Source organism: Citrus sinensis, chromosome 7 (genome assembly GCF_022201045.2).
Source record: "Citrus sinensis cultivar Valencia sweet orange chromosome 7, DVS_A1.0, whole genome shotgun sequence".
Taxonomy (NCBI): domain Eukaryota; kingdom Viridiplantae; phylum Streptophyta; class Magnoliopsida; order Sapindales; family Rutaceae; genus Citrus; species Citrus sinensis.
The window spans coordinates 19567501-19585717 of NC_068562.1; the positions used below are offsets into that span (position 1 = coordinate 19567501).

General features: G+C 28.2%; 1 long non-coding RNA gene across 1 annotated transcript; it reads left to right on the plus strand.

Moving 5' to 3' along the window:
• Positions 1-4663: 4663 nt before the first annotated feature.
• Positions 4664-14535, plus strand: LOC127903691 (uncharacterized). The gene is made up of 3 exons (XR_008056424.1): positions 4664-4843; positions 14097-14159; positions 14429-14535. It is a non-coding gene; the product is annotated as an uncharacterized LOC127903691 (long non-coding RNA).
• Positions 14536-18217: the final 3682 nt, after the last annotated feature.

The following is an 18217-nucleotide window of genomic DNA, read 5'->3' on the forward strand; positions in this document are numbered from 1 at the left end:
AATCACACATAAAACTAGAAATTGATGGAAAAATGAGTAAATTAATTTTGGAGTTGTAATTTGTACGAATAACTTGTAAACAAAACAAAAACTTAGAAAAATGACATAGAACTACTAAATTGACATTAATTGTTAAATAAAACAAAAAATGTGTAAATCACGCATAAAATTAGAAAATTGATGGAAAAATGAGTAAATTAATGTTGGAGTTGTAATTTGTACGACAAACTTGTAAACAAAACAAAATTTAAAAAAATGACATAGAACTAGTAAATTGACACTAAGTGTGAAATAAAACAAAAAATATGTAAACAACACATAAAACTCGTAAATTAATAAAAAAAATAGTAAATTAATGTTGGAATTGTAGTTTGCACAAAGAACTTGTAAATAAAACAAAAACTTATAAAAATGAAATAGAACTAGTAAATTGACATTAATTGTGAAATAAAACAAAAAATGTGTAAAGCACACATAAAACTAGTAAATTGATGGAAAAATGAGTAAATTAATGTTGGAGTTGTAATTTGTAGGAAGAACTTGTAAACAAAACAAAAACTTAGAAAAATGATATAGAACTAGTAATTTCACATTAAGTGTGAAATAAAACATAAAATATGTAAACGGCACATAAAACTCGTAAATTAATGAAAAAAATGGTAAATTAATGTTGGAATTGTAATTTACACGAAAAACTTGTAAACAAAACAAAAACTTATAAAAATGACATAGAACTAGTAAATTGACATTAATTGTGAAATAAAACAAAAAATGTGTAAATCACACATAAAACTTGTAAATTGATGGAAAAATGAGTAAATTAATATTGGAGTTGTAATTTGTATGAAGAACTTGTAAACAAAACAAAAACTTAAAAAAAATGACATAGAACTAGTAAATTCACATTAATTGTGAAATGAAACACAAAATGTGTAAATCACACATAAAACTAGTAAATTAATGTTGGAGTTGTAAATTACAAAAAAAACTCGTAAACAAAACAAAAACTTAGAAAAATGGTATAGAACTTCTAAATTCACATTAAGTGTGAAATAAAACAAAAAAAAATGTAAACCACACATAAAACTAGTAAATTAATGTTGGAATTGTAATTTGCACGAAGAACTTGTAAACAAAACAAAAACTTATAAAAATGATATAGAACTAGTAAATTGACATTAATTGTGAAATAAAATAAAAAATGTGTAAATCACACAAACAACTAGTAAATGGATGAAAAAATAAGTAAATTAATATTGTGGTTGTAATTTATACGAAGAACTTGTAAATAAAACAAAAACTTAGAAAAATGACATAGAACTAGTAAATTCACATTAAGAGTGAAATAAAACAAAAAATATGTAAACCACACACAAAACTCGTAAATTAATGAAAAAATGGTAAATTAATGTTGGAATTGTAATTTGCACAAAGAACTTGTAAACAAAACAAAAACTTATAAAAATGACATAGAACTAGTAAATTGACATTAATTGTGAAATAAAACAAAAAATGTGTAAATCACACAGACAACTAGTAAATGGATGAAAAAAATGAGTAAATTAATGCTAGAGTTGTGATTTGTATGAAGAACTTGTAAACAAAACAAAAACATAGAAAAATGACATAGAACTAGTAAATTCACATTAAGTGTGAAATAAAACATAAAATATGTAAACTACACATAAAACTAGTAAATTAATAGAAAAATAGGTAAATTAATGTTAGAGTTGTAAATTGTAAGAAGAACTTGTAAACAAAACAAAAACTTGTAAATGTTGCATAAAATTTGTAAATCAACATTAACTTATAAAAATTTCATAAAACTTGTAAATCACACATAAAATTGGTAAATGTAACCTGGAATTGGAACAAAAAAGAGTAATTACCTGCTACTTAGGTAACAGATTACCTATTTATTTAGAATTAATGGTAGAGATTTTTTATTCAAATCTAATGGTCCATGTCCATTACGGCATCAATGCCTTAAATTTAGTTACGGCATTATAGAATGACCCTAAATTTTAACACATTCTTTTGCATTAAATGTTAATGCATGCTTATCATTAAATTTTAACACATGTTTTTGCATTAAATATCAATGCATGATTATCATTAATTTTAATGCATATTTTTGCATTAAATATCAGTTAATGTTTTACATTAAATATTAATGCATGATTTAGGATTTAGTGTTTTAAACTAAATTTATTATTTATGATTTAAGATTTAGGATTTATTACTATTTTATAATGATTGACTCTCCACTAACTCGTTTTATAAGTGATTTCCTTATAGGCTAAGATCCCTCAAGTGGACTTGGCTAAAGATCCAATGTGAATTGAGCTTCACTTTAGTATTTTTAAACCTTCCAAACCATAATTCATAGTAGTAATCCCACTATAGTAATCCCACTATAGTAACTTGGGTCTACCATGAATTGCGTACCTTATGGGCTCGACTGGATCATTGGGCCTAGTATTGATTGTTAGGTAATAACAATCCTCAATTTAAAAATTTAAACAAAAAATAGATTGTCATCGTCACTGCTATTGCCAGTCATTATTATTACTGCTATCGATCGTTGCTGCTACTATGTTGTCACTATTGTTATTGTAACTTTTTAATATAATATAATATAATATTTTTAATATAAATTATAAATTATAAATTTATTATTTTATTCTAAAAATTTTATATTTTAATTTTTATTATATTAAAAATATAACTAAATAATGTATTATTTGATTATATTATAATAATTAGTATATAAAATTGATTGATACCAGTAAATACTTAAATAAGATATAAAAATATAATATAATATGGCCATATTTAATTATATTACAATAATTAATATATAAAATTAATCATTTTTAAGTAATTTAATATAACTAATAATATATATTTAAATATGAATGAAGTTGAATAAATATTAATTTAAAATTAATAATAATGTAAATAATGATATAAAATATTATTACATTTTAACATTTAAACTAAAAAAAATTAAATTTCTTAAATTTAAGACTTCTATATTTAGAATTAAAAAAGTGCTAAGAAATGTTATTTTCTAGATATATAATTTAACTAATAAAACAATTAATACAATACAATATAACACCAAACATAATATAATTAAAAATTAATATAGTACAATGTAGCACCAGATATTGTACAACATTATTATAGTACAATATTAATACAATACAATATACAATACACCTGCATTAAAATAATGCAATACAGTATAATACAATAAAGTAATTTAACCAATCTGATCATATCGTGACTCGATCCGATCAAAAAATTTGAGCAGTTGGCCTCTTCTAATAAAAACATAATTCTATTCAATTAACACGCAACAACAAAAACTTATAATTTACAAAAATTGGCAATAGCTGCAGCACAACACAAACACACAACACAATATAGTGGCAGTAGCAATTCATTATTCACACACACAACATAGTGGTAGCAGTATTGCACACACGTAGTAGCTACTAGTGGTAGCACGTCACACGACAGTGGCAGTACTCGCCAAACTGATACAGACGTTGAGACGCAACACTTACTCGACTACTGACCTACAATTATCATAGACCGAATCTGCTTTTCTAAGTTCCTCCAACTTTTATGTATTTAAGCTAGGGACTGATACAAAAGTTTAACCCAAACTTTTGATGGTATTGTTAATAATAAAATCAGAAAATTTATGTATTGAAAATTTAGAGCTTGAATGGTTAAATCCTTGTAAGATTAAATGAAAAATATGAATTGATTTTTTTTGCCATGAATACTTGAATAGATTAAAATCCTATATATATAATGTGTGTGTAAGCTTCAACCCGAATCCGATCCATCTGAACTTAATCTAATTTTTTGCTTCGATTTGATTCGATCCGAATATGTTCAGAAAAGATCGGATTAGATTACATGTTCGAGTTGACTTTGAATGAGTTTTTTTCCAACCCAATCAACTTGAAATCTGATTGGGTTAATCCAAACCCGAGTTTGCCCACCCCTAGTGGTGGGTTAATGAACTTTTTTTTAATCTTTTTTTTAAATGAGGTAAATTGAAGTTTTCAAAAGTAAGGAGGTGATTTAAAAATAATCAATTTACGAGAAGGTAATACCAAATTAAACCCAATATAATAATTATTATTAATAACAAGATAAAACAAGATAAAATAATGACAATTATTATAATAATATTATTGTTACTATCATTATAATAGTTATAACTACAATTATAATAGTATATTTTAATAATATTAACAATAATAATAATAGTAATTATTACAGAAAGATAATAATTACTATTATTATTGGTATTATTATTATTACTACTACTACTATTATTATTTTAATTGTAAATATTATATTTATAATATAATTTATTATTTAATTTTTTAGGGTATTCTCATTTATCCACCAAAAGTTTGCTGACATATCAATTTAGTTCCAAGGTTTCTTAAAAGCTACTTTTTACCACCTAATATTTAAGCAGTTATCACTTGACCACCAAAATGTTAATATAGTTAAAAATTTGCTGGCATTATAATGACGTTTTAAGAATTTGACATTAAAGTTGAAACACATCATTCAATTATAAAACAAACAAATAAAAATGGTGGTCCTGACATTTTTAACAAAGGTGGAACATTTTCCTTCATACTCCCTCTCTTCCCTCTCACAAAACACAATTTTCAACAACAAAATAACCAAATTTCCTAAAGCTTTTGATGCTAAAAGAGACGAGTATGGTTGAAACAGCTCCTTGGAACAATTGAAGACATCAAACTGATGAAATCAAACTCAGTTTTGGATTTACTGCTATAAGGTGAGTTCATCAAAGATTTCTTTTGAATTTTGAACTACTATAGGTATACAAATTTCGTGCATGTCATTATATGTTAGTTCTATGTGAGATCCTAATGATTTCTTACTTGATTGTGAAAGCCTTAGAAGTTAACATGCTTAGTAATGGAAAATTATATGAATTATTTTGTGGATTTCGCTGTAATTGAGTCTAATGTAATGAAAAATATAACAATGGTGTTGAAAATTGAAAAACAAAATGTTGTTCCATATGAACGTAAATACTATGAATGCAAATTACTTCCAATTCTTTTTTTCAATAGGCTAAATTATGTTACTATTCTTTTTAATTGTTTGCTAATGTGAATTTGAGTTCTATTGTTTCTTGTTCGAAGTCTGTTGCTTATAGATTTTGTGACCAACCTAGAGAACAAGCTAATGGTTTTTTTAGATTTTGAGGTAGTCTTGTAGATTCAGCTAGCTATACTTGACTCATTGGAAGTGATATTGTTTAAAGCAACGGTGTTGCCAACCCTGAGGCTTGATTTACTGCTTGACAAAGTGTTATAAGTCATGCTACATAACTTAGGAGTTCGACTATCTGCAGAGAATTATTATGGGTGAATTATAGTGGAAATGAACTAACACCTAAGACTAGAGGCATACATGGATAGGGATGGCAATCAAACCCAGATCCAAGTTGAACCCAGAAAATTCGGGCTAGGTTCAACCCATACCGAATCAATTGTCATATGAAATCTGAATGAAATTTTGAGAACCCGTATACTTCTGGGTTCAGGTAAAACCCGCAAATTCAAAAACGCGAATCGTGATATTTTTTTAGAAAATATTTAATATAAATAGAAAAATTTTTAAAAGCCCTACCTTGCCAAACACTCCCTTTCCCAAATTTTAATTTGCCATTTCCTCTCTTAATCTCTCACTCTCTTGTCATCAGTTCTCCTCTAATTCTCTTATTCAAATCACATTAATCAACATCGTCATTACCTCGGTAGCCACCACCTTGAGGCGGTTGTGTTCGTCTCGTCAGCATCACCAGCCTTCTCTGTCATGAGCAGCAAAACAGGTTGAAATATGCCCTAATCGCGACCATATTATGTGTTCATCATCATATTCATAAGCTGTTGTTATGAATACTTGTGAGTTTAAGATTTTCTCTTTGCAATTTATGCTCTGTTATGCTTTGATTTTATCATTTATACTCTCTTTGCAATTTATGAGCTGCTGGTTGTTATGCTCTCTTTACAATTTTAACATCTATACTAATATACTTTATGATTTTAATGTTTATTCTCTATTTTTTTATGGTTGTTGTTAATAGAATAGAAATGGTTGTATAGTTTTTATAGTTAAAAATAGCATATAAATTGGAAGAAGTTGCTAGATTTGTTGTTAGCTATGGAAATAATTATATCTTGACATAATTTTTGTAAGGTGACAAATTCATGATGGAAAATAAACAAAGAAACGATTTGAATGTCTCTTAAAAGAGTGATGAAAGTGTATGTGAGGGTCAGAACAAAAGTAGAAAATAATCATGATACAGTTGTTGAATTATAACCAGATTCAACAACAGTAGTTTGTGGCTATGGTCCTGGCCATAGGGGTAATGTTGCTCTCGTCACTTTAAAAAAATGAAGTGGTGGTGGCAGAGTAGTTTCATATGCTTGGAATCATTTTAAAAAAGTTAAATTGGGTGAGAAAGTTCAGGCATTTTGCAACTATTGTGGGTTAGTTATACAAGAACATTATTCCAAGGGTACTAATCACTTGATCAATCTTAAATGCAACTTACGCAACCCAAGAGATGGGTGAATTGGGTTTTTAAAAATTATGCAATATAATTCGCACAACAAATTAATCTAACGCCTTAATGGAATAGAAAACAATAAATTCAAACAAGCATAAAAATAAAAGAGTAAGGGAAGAGAAAAACAAACACACGGATTTTTACGTGGTTCGGCAATCCTCGCCTACGTCCACGCCTCCAAGCCAATCAAGCTCGAGAATTTCACTATCCAAGCCTCTCAAGGCTTCAAGTTCGTACAATTGACTTCCAAGGTGTCAATGAACCTTTACAATCAAGAGATTATCTCTTCAATATCTTCACCCCAAGTGTTTCTCACACTTACACACACAATTTGATAAGAAATGAAAATTACAACAAAAACTCTCTTTAAGAGTGAATATGCAAATAATAGCTCAACAATGATTCAATCTATGATGATTTGCGTTTTGAAAGCTCAATATATGTTGTATGATCTTATATTTGCTTGCATTGATTGATAAAATGAAGTTTCAGTTGAGTTTTTATAGTTAAAGCCCTAAAACTAGCCGTTATAGGCAAATTACCGCAACCAAGCGATTAGCTGCTTGATTTATCCGGCTAGCCACTCATGAACAGTGATATTATTGTTATTTTTGAATTTTGCTACTGTAACAGTGTTCACTAAAATTATATTTTTGGTCCAAAACTTTTTATAATTATATTACGACCCAAAACGTCATAAACCTTTAAAAATAGATCCAATTTCAGAATTTTCTAACAATAGTTGTCTTTCCAAAACTTTTTGAAATTATGATATGGCCCCAAAAATATTATTATTTCGCAAAAATGTCCTTTTAATATAATACCCATATTTTTAAAGTTTTCAAAATCTTTCACTTTAGTCCAAAATGTTCATAAATTATAGTATGACCCAAAACATTTCAAATGTTTGTAAAAAGGTCCAACTCCGAAATTCAATAATAGTACTTATTATCAAAGATTTCAAAACTTTACATTTAAGTCCAAATTACTTAAATCCACAAAATACTTTACCTAATAAAAATAAAACCTTTTAGTTTATGAAAAGTAATTAATTAAATTAATCTCTTGAGCTTCTCAAATGCTAATTCATGTATCAATTAAATCATACCGGCTTTACAAGAATTTATCGCACTAATTTGTTCGTTGAGCTCTAAACTTTATTCTTGATTTCGCCATAGTCTTGAGCTTGATTTCACTTGATTCACTTGCATAAATATTACCCTTCAAAAACTAGTGAAAATGTGAAATACAATATTTATTAAATCACTTAATATATATGTTTGTTATCATCAAAATTACATTATGTATAGCCCCTTAGGCTAACACAATCATACTAAATGTTGTCCTAGAAGGTCATTCAAGAATGTGCAACAAATGCACCTATCGTTTTCTTCTAAAGCTTATGGAACCACTGCAATTAGTAATTGCAGTTTTGAATCAAAGTTGGATATGGCAACAATAAAGCTTTTTGTGGCTAGAATGATTGTATTTCATAAGTTTCCCTTAGTATTTGTTGAATATGTTGGGTTTTACGACATGTTGAAACTACTATAACCTTCTATTGAGACTATTAATAGAAACACTATCAAAGTTGAAAATTTGAAGTTTTTTTATGTTGGAAAAAAAGAAGAAGACAATGAGTATTTTGGAAGCTTGTGAGAGTAGAATTTGCGGTTACTATAGATATGTGGATTGCTAGTAATAAAAAAAAAAGGTACATGGTTATTACGACACATTACATTGATAGCTCATGGGTGTTGTGAAGTCGTATTATGAGGTAATATTCTTGAAACTCTTTTTTTTTAAGCATAAATTAATGTACTATTTAATATTTTAATTATTTTTTCACATGGTTAGGTTTATATATGTTAGCTCCACATAGTGGTGAGGTAATGTGCAATGAGTTGCTTGATTGTTTGATGGATTGGAATATAGATAGAAAGTTGTCCACTTTAATTATTGATAATTGTGCTATAAATGATACCATAATTGACTTGTTGTTGAAGAAATTTTCTATTAATTCAATGATTATGGGTGGCAAATTCTTTCATATGCATTGTTGTGCTCATATATTGAAATTTATAGTCAGGGATGGTTTATTTGTGATATAAAAGGGAGTTGAAAAATTAGCGACAATGTTCATTACTAGACAGCAACACCTGCTAGGGTTGAAAATTTTGATGATGCAAAAAAATAATTAGGTATTAAAGAAACCAAGAACTTGGTACTTGATTGTAAAACTAGATAGAACTCCACTTACTATGTTGTTGTATAAAGATGTATTTGATCGTTTAAAGGAACGTGAGAGAAATTATACATCTTTGCCTAGTGAGTCAAAAATGAATTTGTCAAAGTTTATGTGTGAGTATCTAAAGAGCTTTTATAAGTTGACAGAACTTTTTTTAGGGATATAATATCCAACATCTAATTTATTTTGTTGCTAAGATTTTTGAAATTAGATTATCAATGAATGCATGGTTGCAATCAACAGTTGAAGGGATAAGAAATATGGCCACTATGATGATTGTAAAGTATGACAAGTATTGGAATGTTATTCATGGAGTTCTTGCAACGGGGACTATGTTAGATCCTAGGCATAAAATGCTACTTATTAACTTTTTATTTCCTAAAATATGTGGGGAAAAAGTTAAAACTGAAATTGAAATGGTGCGTAAGTTATTTATTGATTTAGTGCATGAGTATAAAGTAAAGCATTCATCAAATTCAAGTTGGGGGGGGGGGGGGGGGGGGGTTAATGGTTCTACCAATTCTCAAGCTACTACAACAAGGGATTCTATTATGTTGGACTTGGACTTAGATGAAATGGCTGATGAGTGGGCATCATTAGAAATGAAAACACACATAATAGTCATTCTAAATCAAAATTAGAGCTTTATCTTGAGGGAAGTGGTTTGCTTTCAACTAGTTAATTTGATATTTTGTCATGATAAAAGAATAATCAAGGCAAATATTCTATACTTGCAAAGACTGCAAGAGACTTTTTGGCAATTCATGTATCAACAACTGCTTTTGAGTATTCTTTTAATACTGGAGGTAGATATTTGAGCCCCCATCATAGTAAACTTCATCCATCTACAGTGGTGGCGTTGGTGTGCACTCAAAATTATTTTTACCTTGAACAAAACCTAGAAGGTACAGGAAATTTATTTATTAGAATCAAATGAATTTCTTATATTATTTTTATTTTCAATTTATCACTAACTAGTTGTCTTGTTCATTATGTTTATGATTTATACATTTCTTTTAGATGGAATTCAAGAGGAAGCAATAATTTCTACGGAGCATTTGATTAGTGAAAGTTTGATGAGCAAGCAATAGTCAAATAAAGTAGATGATCGAGAGTTTAGTCTTTAGACTAGTAATTTGAAGTTTGAACTTTGAATTGTAGATTTATGTTATGGATTTGTATCTATGGATGTTTATTACTTTGAAACTTTGAATTTTAGATTCTATACTTGTATTGTATTTCCTGGATATGTCATGTGATTTGTATTTGTTTTCTTCAGAACAAGTTAATTTTTTTTCCAAATTCTATTTAGTTTAAGCAATTCGGGTTTAAAACCTGGAATACAAGTACCCGAGTTTTTCCGGGTTGAACTTGGCCTGGACACATATTGAAAAAATTCAAGTTCAAATTCGAGTTTGGTACAAAAAATTTGTATCCGGGTCCGAATCCAAAGAGGCCAAACCCAGACTCGGACCCAGAAATTGCCATCCCTATATATGGACCACAAACAAACCTGAATGAGAATGTTGGGCATGCGATTGATGATGGTGATGAAATACCACTAAGACTGACGACATAGACCATAAACAAACCTAAATAAGAAGGTTGGTCATGAGATTGATTATAATGATGATTGGTTATCAGATTTTGAGGAGGATTTTGCTACTTATGATGATCTTAAAAATGACCGAAACATACCCAAGGGTGCAAATCTAAGAATTGACTTAGATCATTAAGTGATGGTTGAGACATCTAACTCAGATTATGATCTGAGCACTATTGAACTTATGGATCATATGGAAGTGCATGCCTATAGCCAAGTCTTGATGGTAAGCATAGACTTAGGTTAGGAGATTTATTGGATGATGTTGACTATTTCAGATCTATGTTAAGTGAAATGATAGTGGATAAAAATTTTGAAATTACAAAGGTGTGTAATAAGCCTAGGAGATTTCACAACAAATGCAAAATTGATGATCGTCGATGATATAAGTGAGAGGTATAATGAAAGTTAATGGTGGATTTATAATCAAATAGTTGCAAAAGAAATATGATTGTAGACAGACAAGGAAGTAAATGGATAGTAGAGAATATAAGGAGTCAAGTTACAGTAGATCTTCATGTGAAGTTTATGCATGAGACATTTGATGTGAGGATAGAGAATTTGAAATTGTATAGGGCTGGAGAGAAGGTGCTGATGTGTATTGCTGTAGGTGTCAATGTGCATATGTACATAACAAGTGATATAATGATAAGTATTCAAATCATTTTCCTAGGGATTGATGTTATATCTTAACAGTGCAATCTAAGTCTAATTAAAAATAAAATTATTGATGAAATTAATGACCTAGCGAAATTAAAAATGCAATAAATAGAATGCAATAAAGGAAATCTTAGGTCAAGCACAAAGATATAATCAATGGAAAGGAGTAGTTAAGTCATAAACTTATTTAATGATATTGACTGTTTTTCAATTACGGTACTGTTGCTACAGCACTGAGTAGAATCTTTCATGCATCCTCAGTTGTCACATGTTGAATATCTTATATCTATATGCAACCTAGTAGTGACAAGTTGTTATACTAACATTAGATATAACATTATGCGTTCTAAATTCCAATTGCCTTACAAAATGAATCTCTACGTCTAATTCTTCATTAATCTTAGATTAAGCATGATCCTATTCAAACTGAGATAAACTCAACTTGGGAAACTCAATCTAAAATCACGTATTGTCTTGATTTATTCCACTAAGTCATACATTTTTAAGGCTCATTTTTAGCTAGTATCCACTAAATGGGTGGTCAACCGAAATAGAAATTTGTAATAAATAAAATCAAGGAAAAATGTTACAGTAGATTCTAAGAAACACGGATATATAAGTCAAATAACCATTAAGTTTGTTTAACACCTAATTACATCAAAATTTTGTTTATGATAGGTGATAAAACAGTAACAAAACTTGTTTTTGCTATTAAATACATTCACATAGAGAGATGAAAACAAGTCATTCAAGAGTAGAAATTGATATTAGCTAAATTCAAGATGACTCTCTCTTTGGTTTTTATGACCTCTTCTTCTTTTTCTCAGAAATCCCTTACTACAGCCCTCAACTCTCTCTTGTTCTCTTTTTTTTTTTCTCTTTGTTACTTTTGTCTGACGCGTCATCCTCTCTTGTTTCTTTCACATGTGTTCTTTTTATATATTGAAATTAGGGCAACCAAAAGCATCTTGCCAAGTATTTTTTTTTTTTTAGAAACATTGGATTGCATATCTTTTTGTGCCACCTATCGTTGTTTTGCTAGTTAACATGCGAGTAGTCTTATCTATATTTGCTCCTGAATTGCTGCAATAATTGCTACAACATCTTCTCTTATTTAAACTTGTTTTAGTTCATTTACAGAAAAATTCTTTGTCATTCTGCAAGTCTGCTACTGCAACATTCCATCCATAAAGTTTGAGCTTTTGGTCACCTACAATCATGCACATAATCAGAGCATAAAGTGATCTAAAACACAATCAATTTATTAAAATTAAACTTAAATGAATGTTCATGAAAAATTTAACAAAAAATGCAATAAAAACACATCATTTACTCTCTAAGTAATAATAGTTTAAGTTTAAAAAATACTATAATAACTCTTATTTCATAGAGTTATCAGAAGGCAAGAATAGACATTTATAGAAATCATTTAAAGGGCTATGAGGACTCATTTTAATATACTACAATGATTCACAAGTATGATCTTAATGCGATTTGTAAAGTGCTTTGTGCTGTATTCATTAGGCTTGATAATGTGTTATTTCAGAGATTCTTTATGGTATTTCAACATTAAAAAATGCGCTTCAGAATGGTTAAAGGCCATACATTGCGTTGAATGGATGTCATTTAAAATCAAAATACGGTGCAATTGTATTAACTACTATAGATATGGATGCCAATAATAGAATGGTCTTATTAGCATTAACAGTCTATCAGATAAAAAATAGTAAAAGATAGACATAGTTTTTTGGAAATCTTACCTTCATATTTTGATAATAAATCATGTCAGATTACCTTTTGTATTGAAAGACAAAAAGGTTTATTCAGAGCAATTGAGACCATGTGGCCTACTGCCTATCATAACTTATGTGCTAGATATGTATATGCTAACTTCTGAAAAGAACATCCTGGTGTTATTTTGAGGAATCTATTTTGGAGGGTTGTTAGTAACACTACAAAGTATGATTACACAAATGCAATAGAAAAGATAAAAAAAAAAAAAGTTAGAGGCATGATAATGGTTAGAGACCGAGCTTTTTAAGTTTACTTGGATAAGATATAAGTATAACAATAATTATAAAGTGGACCATACAAGTACCAATAATTCATAATACTTTAATAGTTGGACCTTACCCCCACAGAGATAAGTCTTGTTTAACCATGCTTAAAGAGATCAGATGCATGTTTTTGACATAATTCACAGAAAGCAGAAATGAAGTAAATACTTGGACAAGCAATATTCCACTTAAAGTGAGAAAAGAATTGGATGGTGCTTATGAAGTAGGAAACAAGATTAATATAATGACTTTTGATGGTTTTCACTTTCAGATGTGAATTTGAATCATTTTCATTATAATATATATTTTTTCCATTGTTGGACAATTGCTATTTATTAAATTACTTTCAAGTTAAGGATAAGAATTACTATCCAGCAAAGAGGTTTATTCTTGATATGATGAGCAAGTCTTGTAATTGTGGTTATTAGGAAATAGATTAACTTCCTTATACTTATGCTATGGATGCAATTACTTATACAAGACAAACAACATAAGAGTACCTACCAAAATACTTCACCAAATAGGCATACTTAAACACTTATATAATAATGTATAAGCTATACCTAGTAAGACTACATAAGACCTTTGCGATAGGCCAAACCTTTCTCCACTAAAGATTATGAAGAAGATTGGAAGACCAAAGAAGTGGAGGAAGAGAGCATCTACTAAGCCAATGAAAAAAACTAGATTATTCTATATTTGTTGCTCCTTTTGTGGTGGGACAAACCACAATGTGAGGAAATGCCCATTAAGGTCATCGATAGCAAAAGAAATGAGAGCTCAAAATAAAGTGTCAATCTATTACTTACTATTTTAATTACTTTTTTTTTTATATTGAGCTTAATACTTTATTGTTACATATGTAATTTTAAATAGGGTGCTAGTGGACCAAGAAAGATTTCTAGTGCAGCAAGTACTTCAACGAGGACAAAAAAAAGGGTAAATATTGATTTGAGTATAAAATAATTTTTAGTTTGTTGTAGTTATTGATAATTTCTTTATATTTATATATTACAATTTAAATAGATTATAATTGGTCTAGAGGAAAGTTTTACTATTAATAAAGAAAGATGAGGTAAAAGAATAAGAGGAGCTTCTTCATTTACTACAACTAGAGGTAGAAGAGGTACTATTCTAATATTGATGTTTGATGTCTAGAAATAGCCAATGTTTGTCTTAGATTATAAAGTTATAATTTTTCTATGCAGGTCGATATGAAGCTAATAATCTTTCTCCAAATCCAACTTAAGGTTCATAAGCTTCACATATCGTAGATGGTTAGTAAAATGTTAATATTATCCTATTTTAAATGCCCAAACTGTTACTAATACATTAGGTTATTTTGTATTTTGAATGCACAAGCTGATAGTATTATAATAAGCTGTTAATGCATTATCATATTATGTCATGATTTGAAAGCACGTACTATTATTATTCTATTAACTATCTAAAAAAGTTTAATGAAAACACTTTTGATTTTCATTCATCTTAACCAACAAGGATTGAATGCTACAGTACTTTGTCATGTCTAATACATTACTTTCTCATGCATAAGCCTACCACAAAATTATAAACAAAAGCATTGACCAATTTTAGTTTTGCTTTAATGCATTGTAGCCTATTATTCATCGTCATTACATTTTCATTTGGCTTCATGTCATGACCACATGTGGTGTTACACATTTCTATGTCTTCTTTTGCCTATTCCTAAAAATTGCACTTAAAAAAATTTGTATATTCAAAATAGTTTTGTTAGGATTTTCCAATATAGTAGATGCCAAAGCACATGTTTGCACTCCATAGTTATATTCTTTAGGGTAACAAGTAACTTCTGCAGGTTTTTTAGATCGACCCCTAGAATTGGTACTTAAGTAACTATTGGAGGCCATTATTTAATTTGAATTATGTGTGAAGGCTGAAAGTATATTTGGTTTTGAATGAAAATTAAAAAGAGGTGGATATTTTATATTTGAATGAATTATAATGTTTGCAATAGTTGTTGTTGTTAAATGATAAAGTATTAAGTTGGGGTATTTGGCTTACCATTATAATGTTTTAAATGGCTAGGGGTTGCTGTGTTTAAATGATATTATCAAAATTGAAGTGTTTGACTTGCATTAGTTGGAATTTGATATTTGAATGCATAGCAATAGGCTTATATGATAGAAAAGCAGCCCTTTATAATTTAATAGCTAACGTTTTTAGGGTAAATTTCTCTTTTGTAATTTTTTTCATTTCAAATGACAAAATCATCTTTTAAGCTCCATGTAGGGGTGTTCGCGGATCGAATTTTATAGATTGGATATCAATCCATATCCGATCCACAATTTTACGGATTATAATTTTTCAATCTAATCCAATCTATGGATTGATTAAACTCAATTCAAATCCAATCCATACATCTGCGAATCGGATGCGGATTTGACTCAATCCATATTCAATCCATACGTCTGCGGATCGGATGCGAATTTAACTTAATCCATATCCAATCCACCATTTTACGCATTAGTTTCCGAATTAAAAATTCTTAGTTCTCCCCAATCCATGAACTAATGAAATTAAAAAAAATTAATATAAAAATAATTTTACTACCAATTAAATTTAGAATTGAATAAAATTTAAACAAATTAATTATTTAAATAAAACTAAAATAATACATTTAAAGTTTCAAAATATAACACATCGAGATTAATTGTTCAAATAAAGCTACAATAATACTTTTAAAGTTTCAAAATATAACACACTAAGATTAATTGTTCAAATAAAGTTACAATAATACATTAATATGACACCGAAATTAATTGTTCAAATAAAGCCACAATTAATTGAAATGGCAAAATTTCTGAAACCAAACACAATCTAATCCTTCACCAGGGCTGTTGTACTTGTCGAAAAGTGGTGATTACGGAGCTGTCAATGATGAGAACCAGGAGAAGTACGGGTGGCAATCTTGAAGGTTGTGATAGTGCAATTGTTTGGCTGGAACCAGTGATTATGAAGTGGCTTGATAGACTCGGGGAAGAAGATGCCTTGCCCTCGTTGGAATCGTGCGGCCGACGTCCTTCAAATTGGTGTTGAGAGTGTGTCGAACTAGTATTGGGTGTTGCTAGTGCATGTGGCGGCGGGGAAGCTTAGGGGTTTTTGTTTGCAAATTGTTGATGACTTGGCATTATGTTACTTTGCTTTTGGGTGACTTTGCAAATTGTAGGTAACTTGGCGTTATGTTACTTTGCTTTTGTTAGTACGTGTAACTTTGCTTTTATTTTGTTTTACAATTTTTACAAGTTATATTTGTATATTTGATTATTTAATTATTTTATATTATTATTGGGTAATGGTTAAGATATATTATAGTGCTTATGTAACTATGTAATGTCACATTTATAATATTCTTTAATTAAATTTATAATAATTTTTTAACTAAATAAATAAATATATATATATATATATATATATATATATATATATATATATTTTGCGGATTCACGGATTTTATATTATTACGGATCAGACGGATTGAGCGGATCAGATTGGATTCTGAACACCCCTAGCTCCAGGGACAAATCAACTTTTAACTTACATTCTGTGAAATATTTAGTTATTTTAACATTTTGATGATAAAGTGATAAAAATTTTAAGCATTGGGTGAAAATATGATTTTAAAAAAACAATGCTATTGAATTGATATGTGGGAAAATTTACCGTGGATAAATGATAATATTCCTACATTTTAAATGAGGTGAAAAAGAAATTTTTGATTGTGTTTAAATTCTTATTCAATAATCTAATAAGTAAACACATCATTAATTCCTATAGGAGTTGGGAATCAAGTTCTTCATTTTTTGAACTCACAATATTTCACCATCCAAATTTTATAATTTCACTTTTGTCATCAATTAAAATATTATTATATTATTGTTATTATTATTATTCTTATTGTCATTGAAAATATAACTCATTCTATTTTTTATTTTTGTATCTCAACTAGACAACTTATTTTCATTTTCATTATAATCCATTTTGATTTTTACCCATTCTAATAACTGATTAGTAAATGCATAATAAAATATTACTTAAATAAATTAATTAATTAATTAAATTTAAATTAGTGAAACTTTTTTGCAAAATATTGATTGTGTCATAAAAAATTAAAAATTATATTTATTAAAATCAATATTTTTTATTAAATTCATCACATATTAATATAACTTAATATTTTTAATTTACTATTTTTAATTGAATAAACAGTATAATCCTAATCCAACTAATCGAGCGTCTCCCATGGGATAATTTTTTTTTTCATTTTTGTAAATGGAATAATATGATGGCCGAAAGATAAATAATTCTAAGGTTTTTTTACTCAACAAATACGCAATAAAATATAAGTTTTGTTTGAGTTACTGTAACTTTTAAGTTGCAACTGTTGTAAAAAAAACTATAATTATGAAACAAAAATTAATAATATGTAGTGAATATAAATTTTAAATAATAATTTTGTCAACATTATTAAAGATATAATATATTTTCCATCATATAAATAAAAAAATTATATTAAAATAATTCCAAGTTACGACAGTTAGAGCATCTCCAAAAGACTTTATAAATTTTACTCTTTAAATATTCATTTGTTTACCTATGTGGCAAATAGATGAGTGAAAAAAGATATTGTTCTCCAAAAGACTCTTCAAATAGAAATGAGTTAATATTATTTTAATTAAATAACTATTTTTTTAAAGGAAAAGTCAATAGTAATTAAAGCACATTTCTCTTTTTCTTTAACAAAAAGTAATAAAATATAAATTGAAGAGGGAGAAAGTAACTCTTCAAATTTGAAAAGAGAAGATCATTTTTTATTTGAAGAATCTTAATTAGAGTGTTTTTTAGAGTCTTAAATATGAGTAATGATATAGCCACAAACTCTTGTACAAACTTATTTTGTACAAACTAATGTGGCATGATAAGATTGGTTGAATTAAATATTACTTGGCCCACATGAT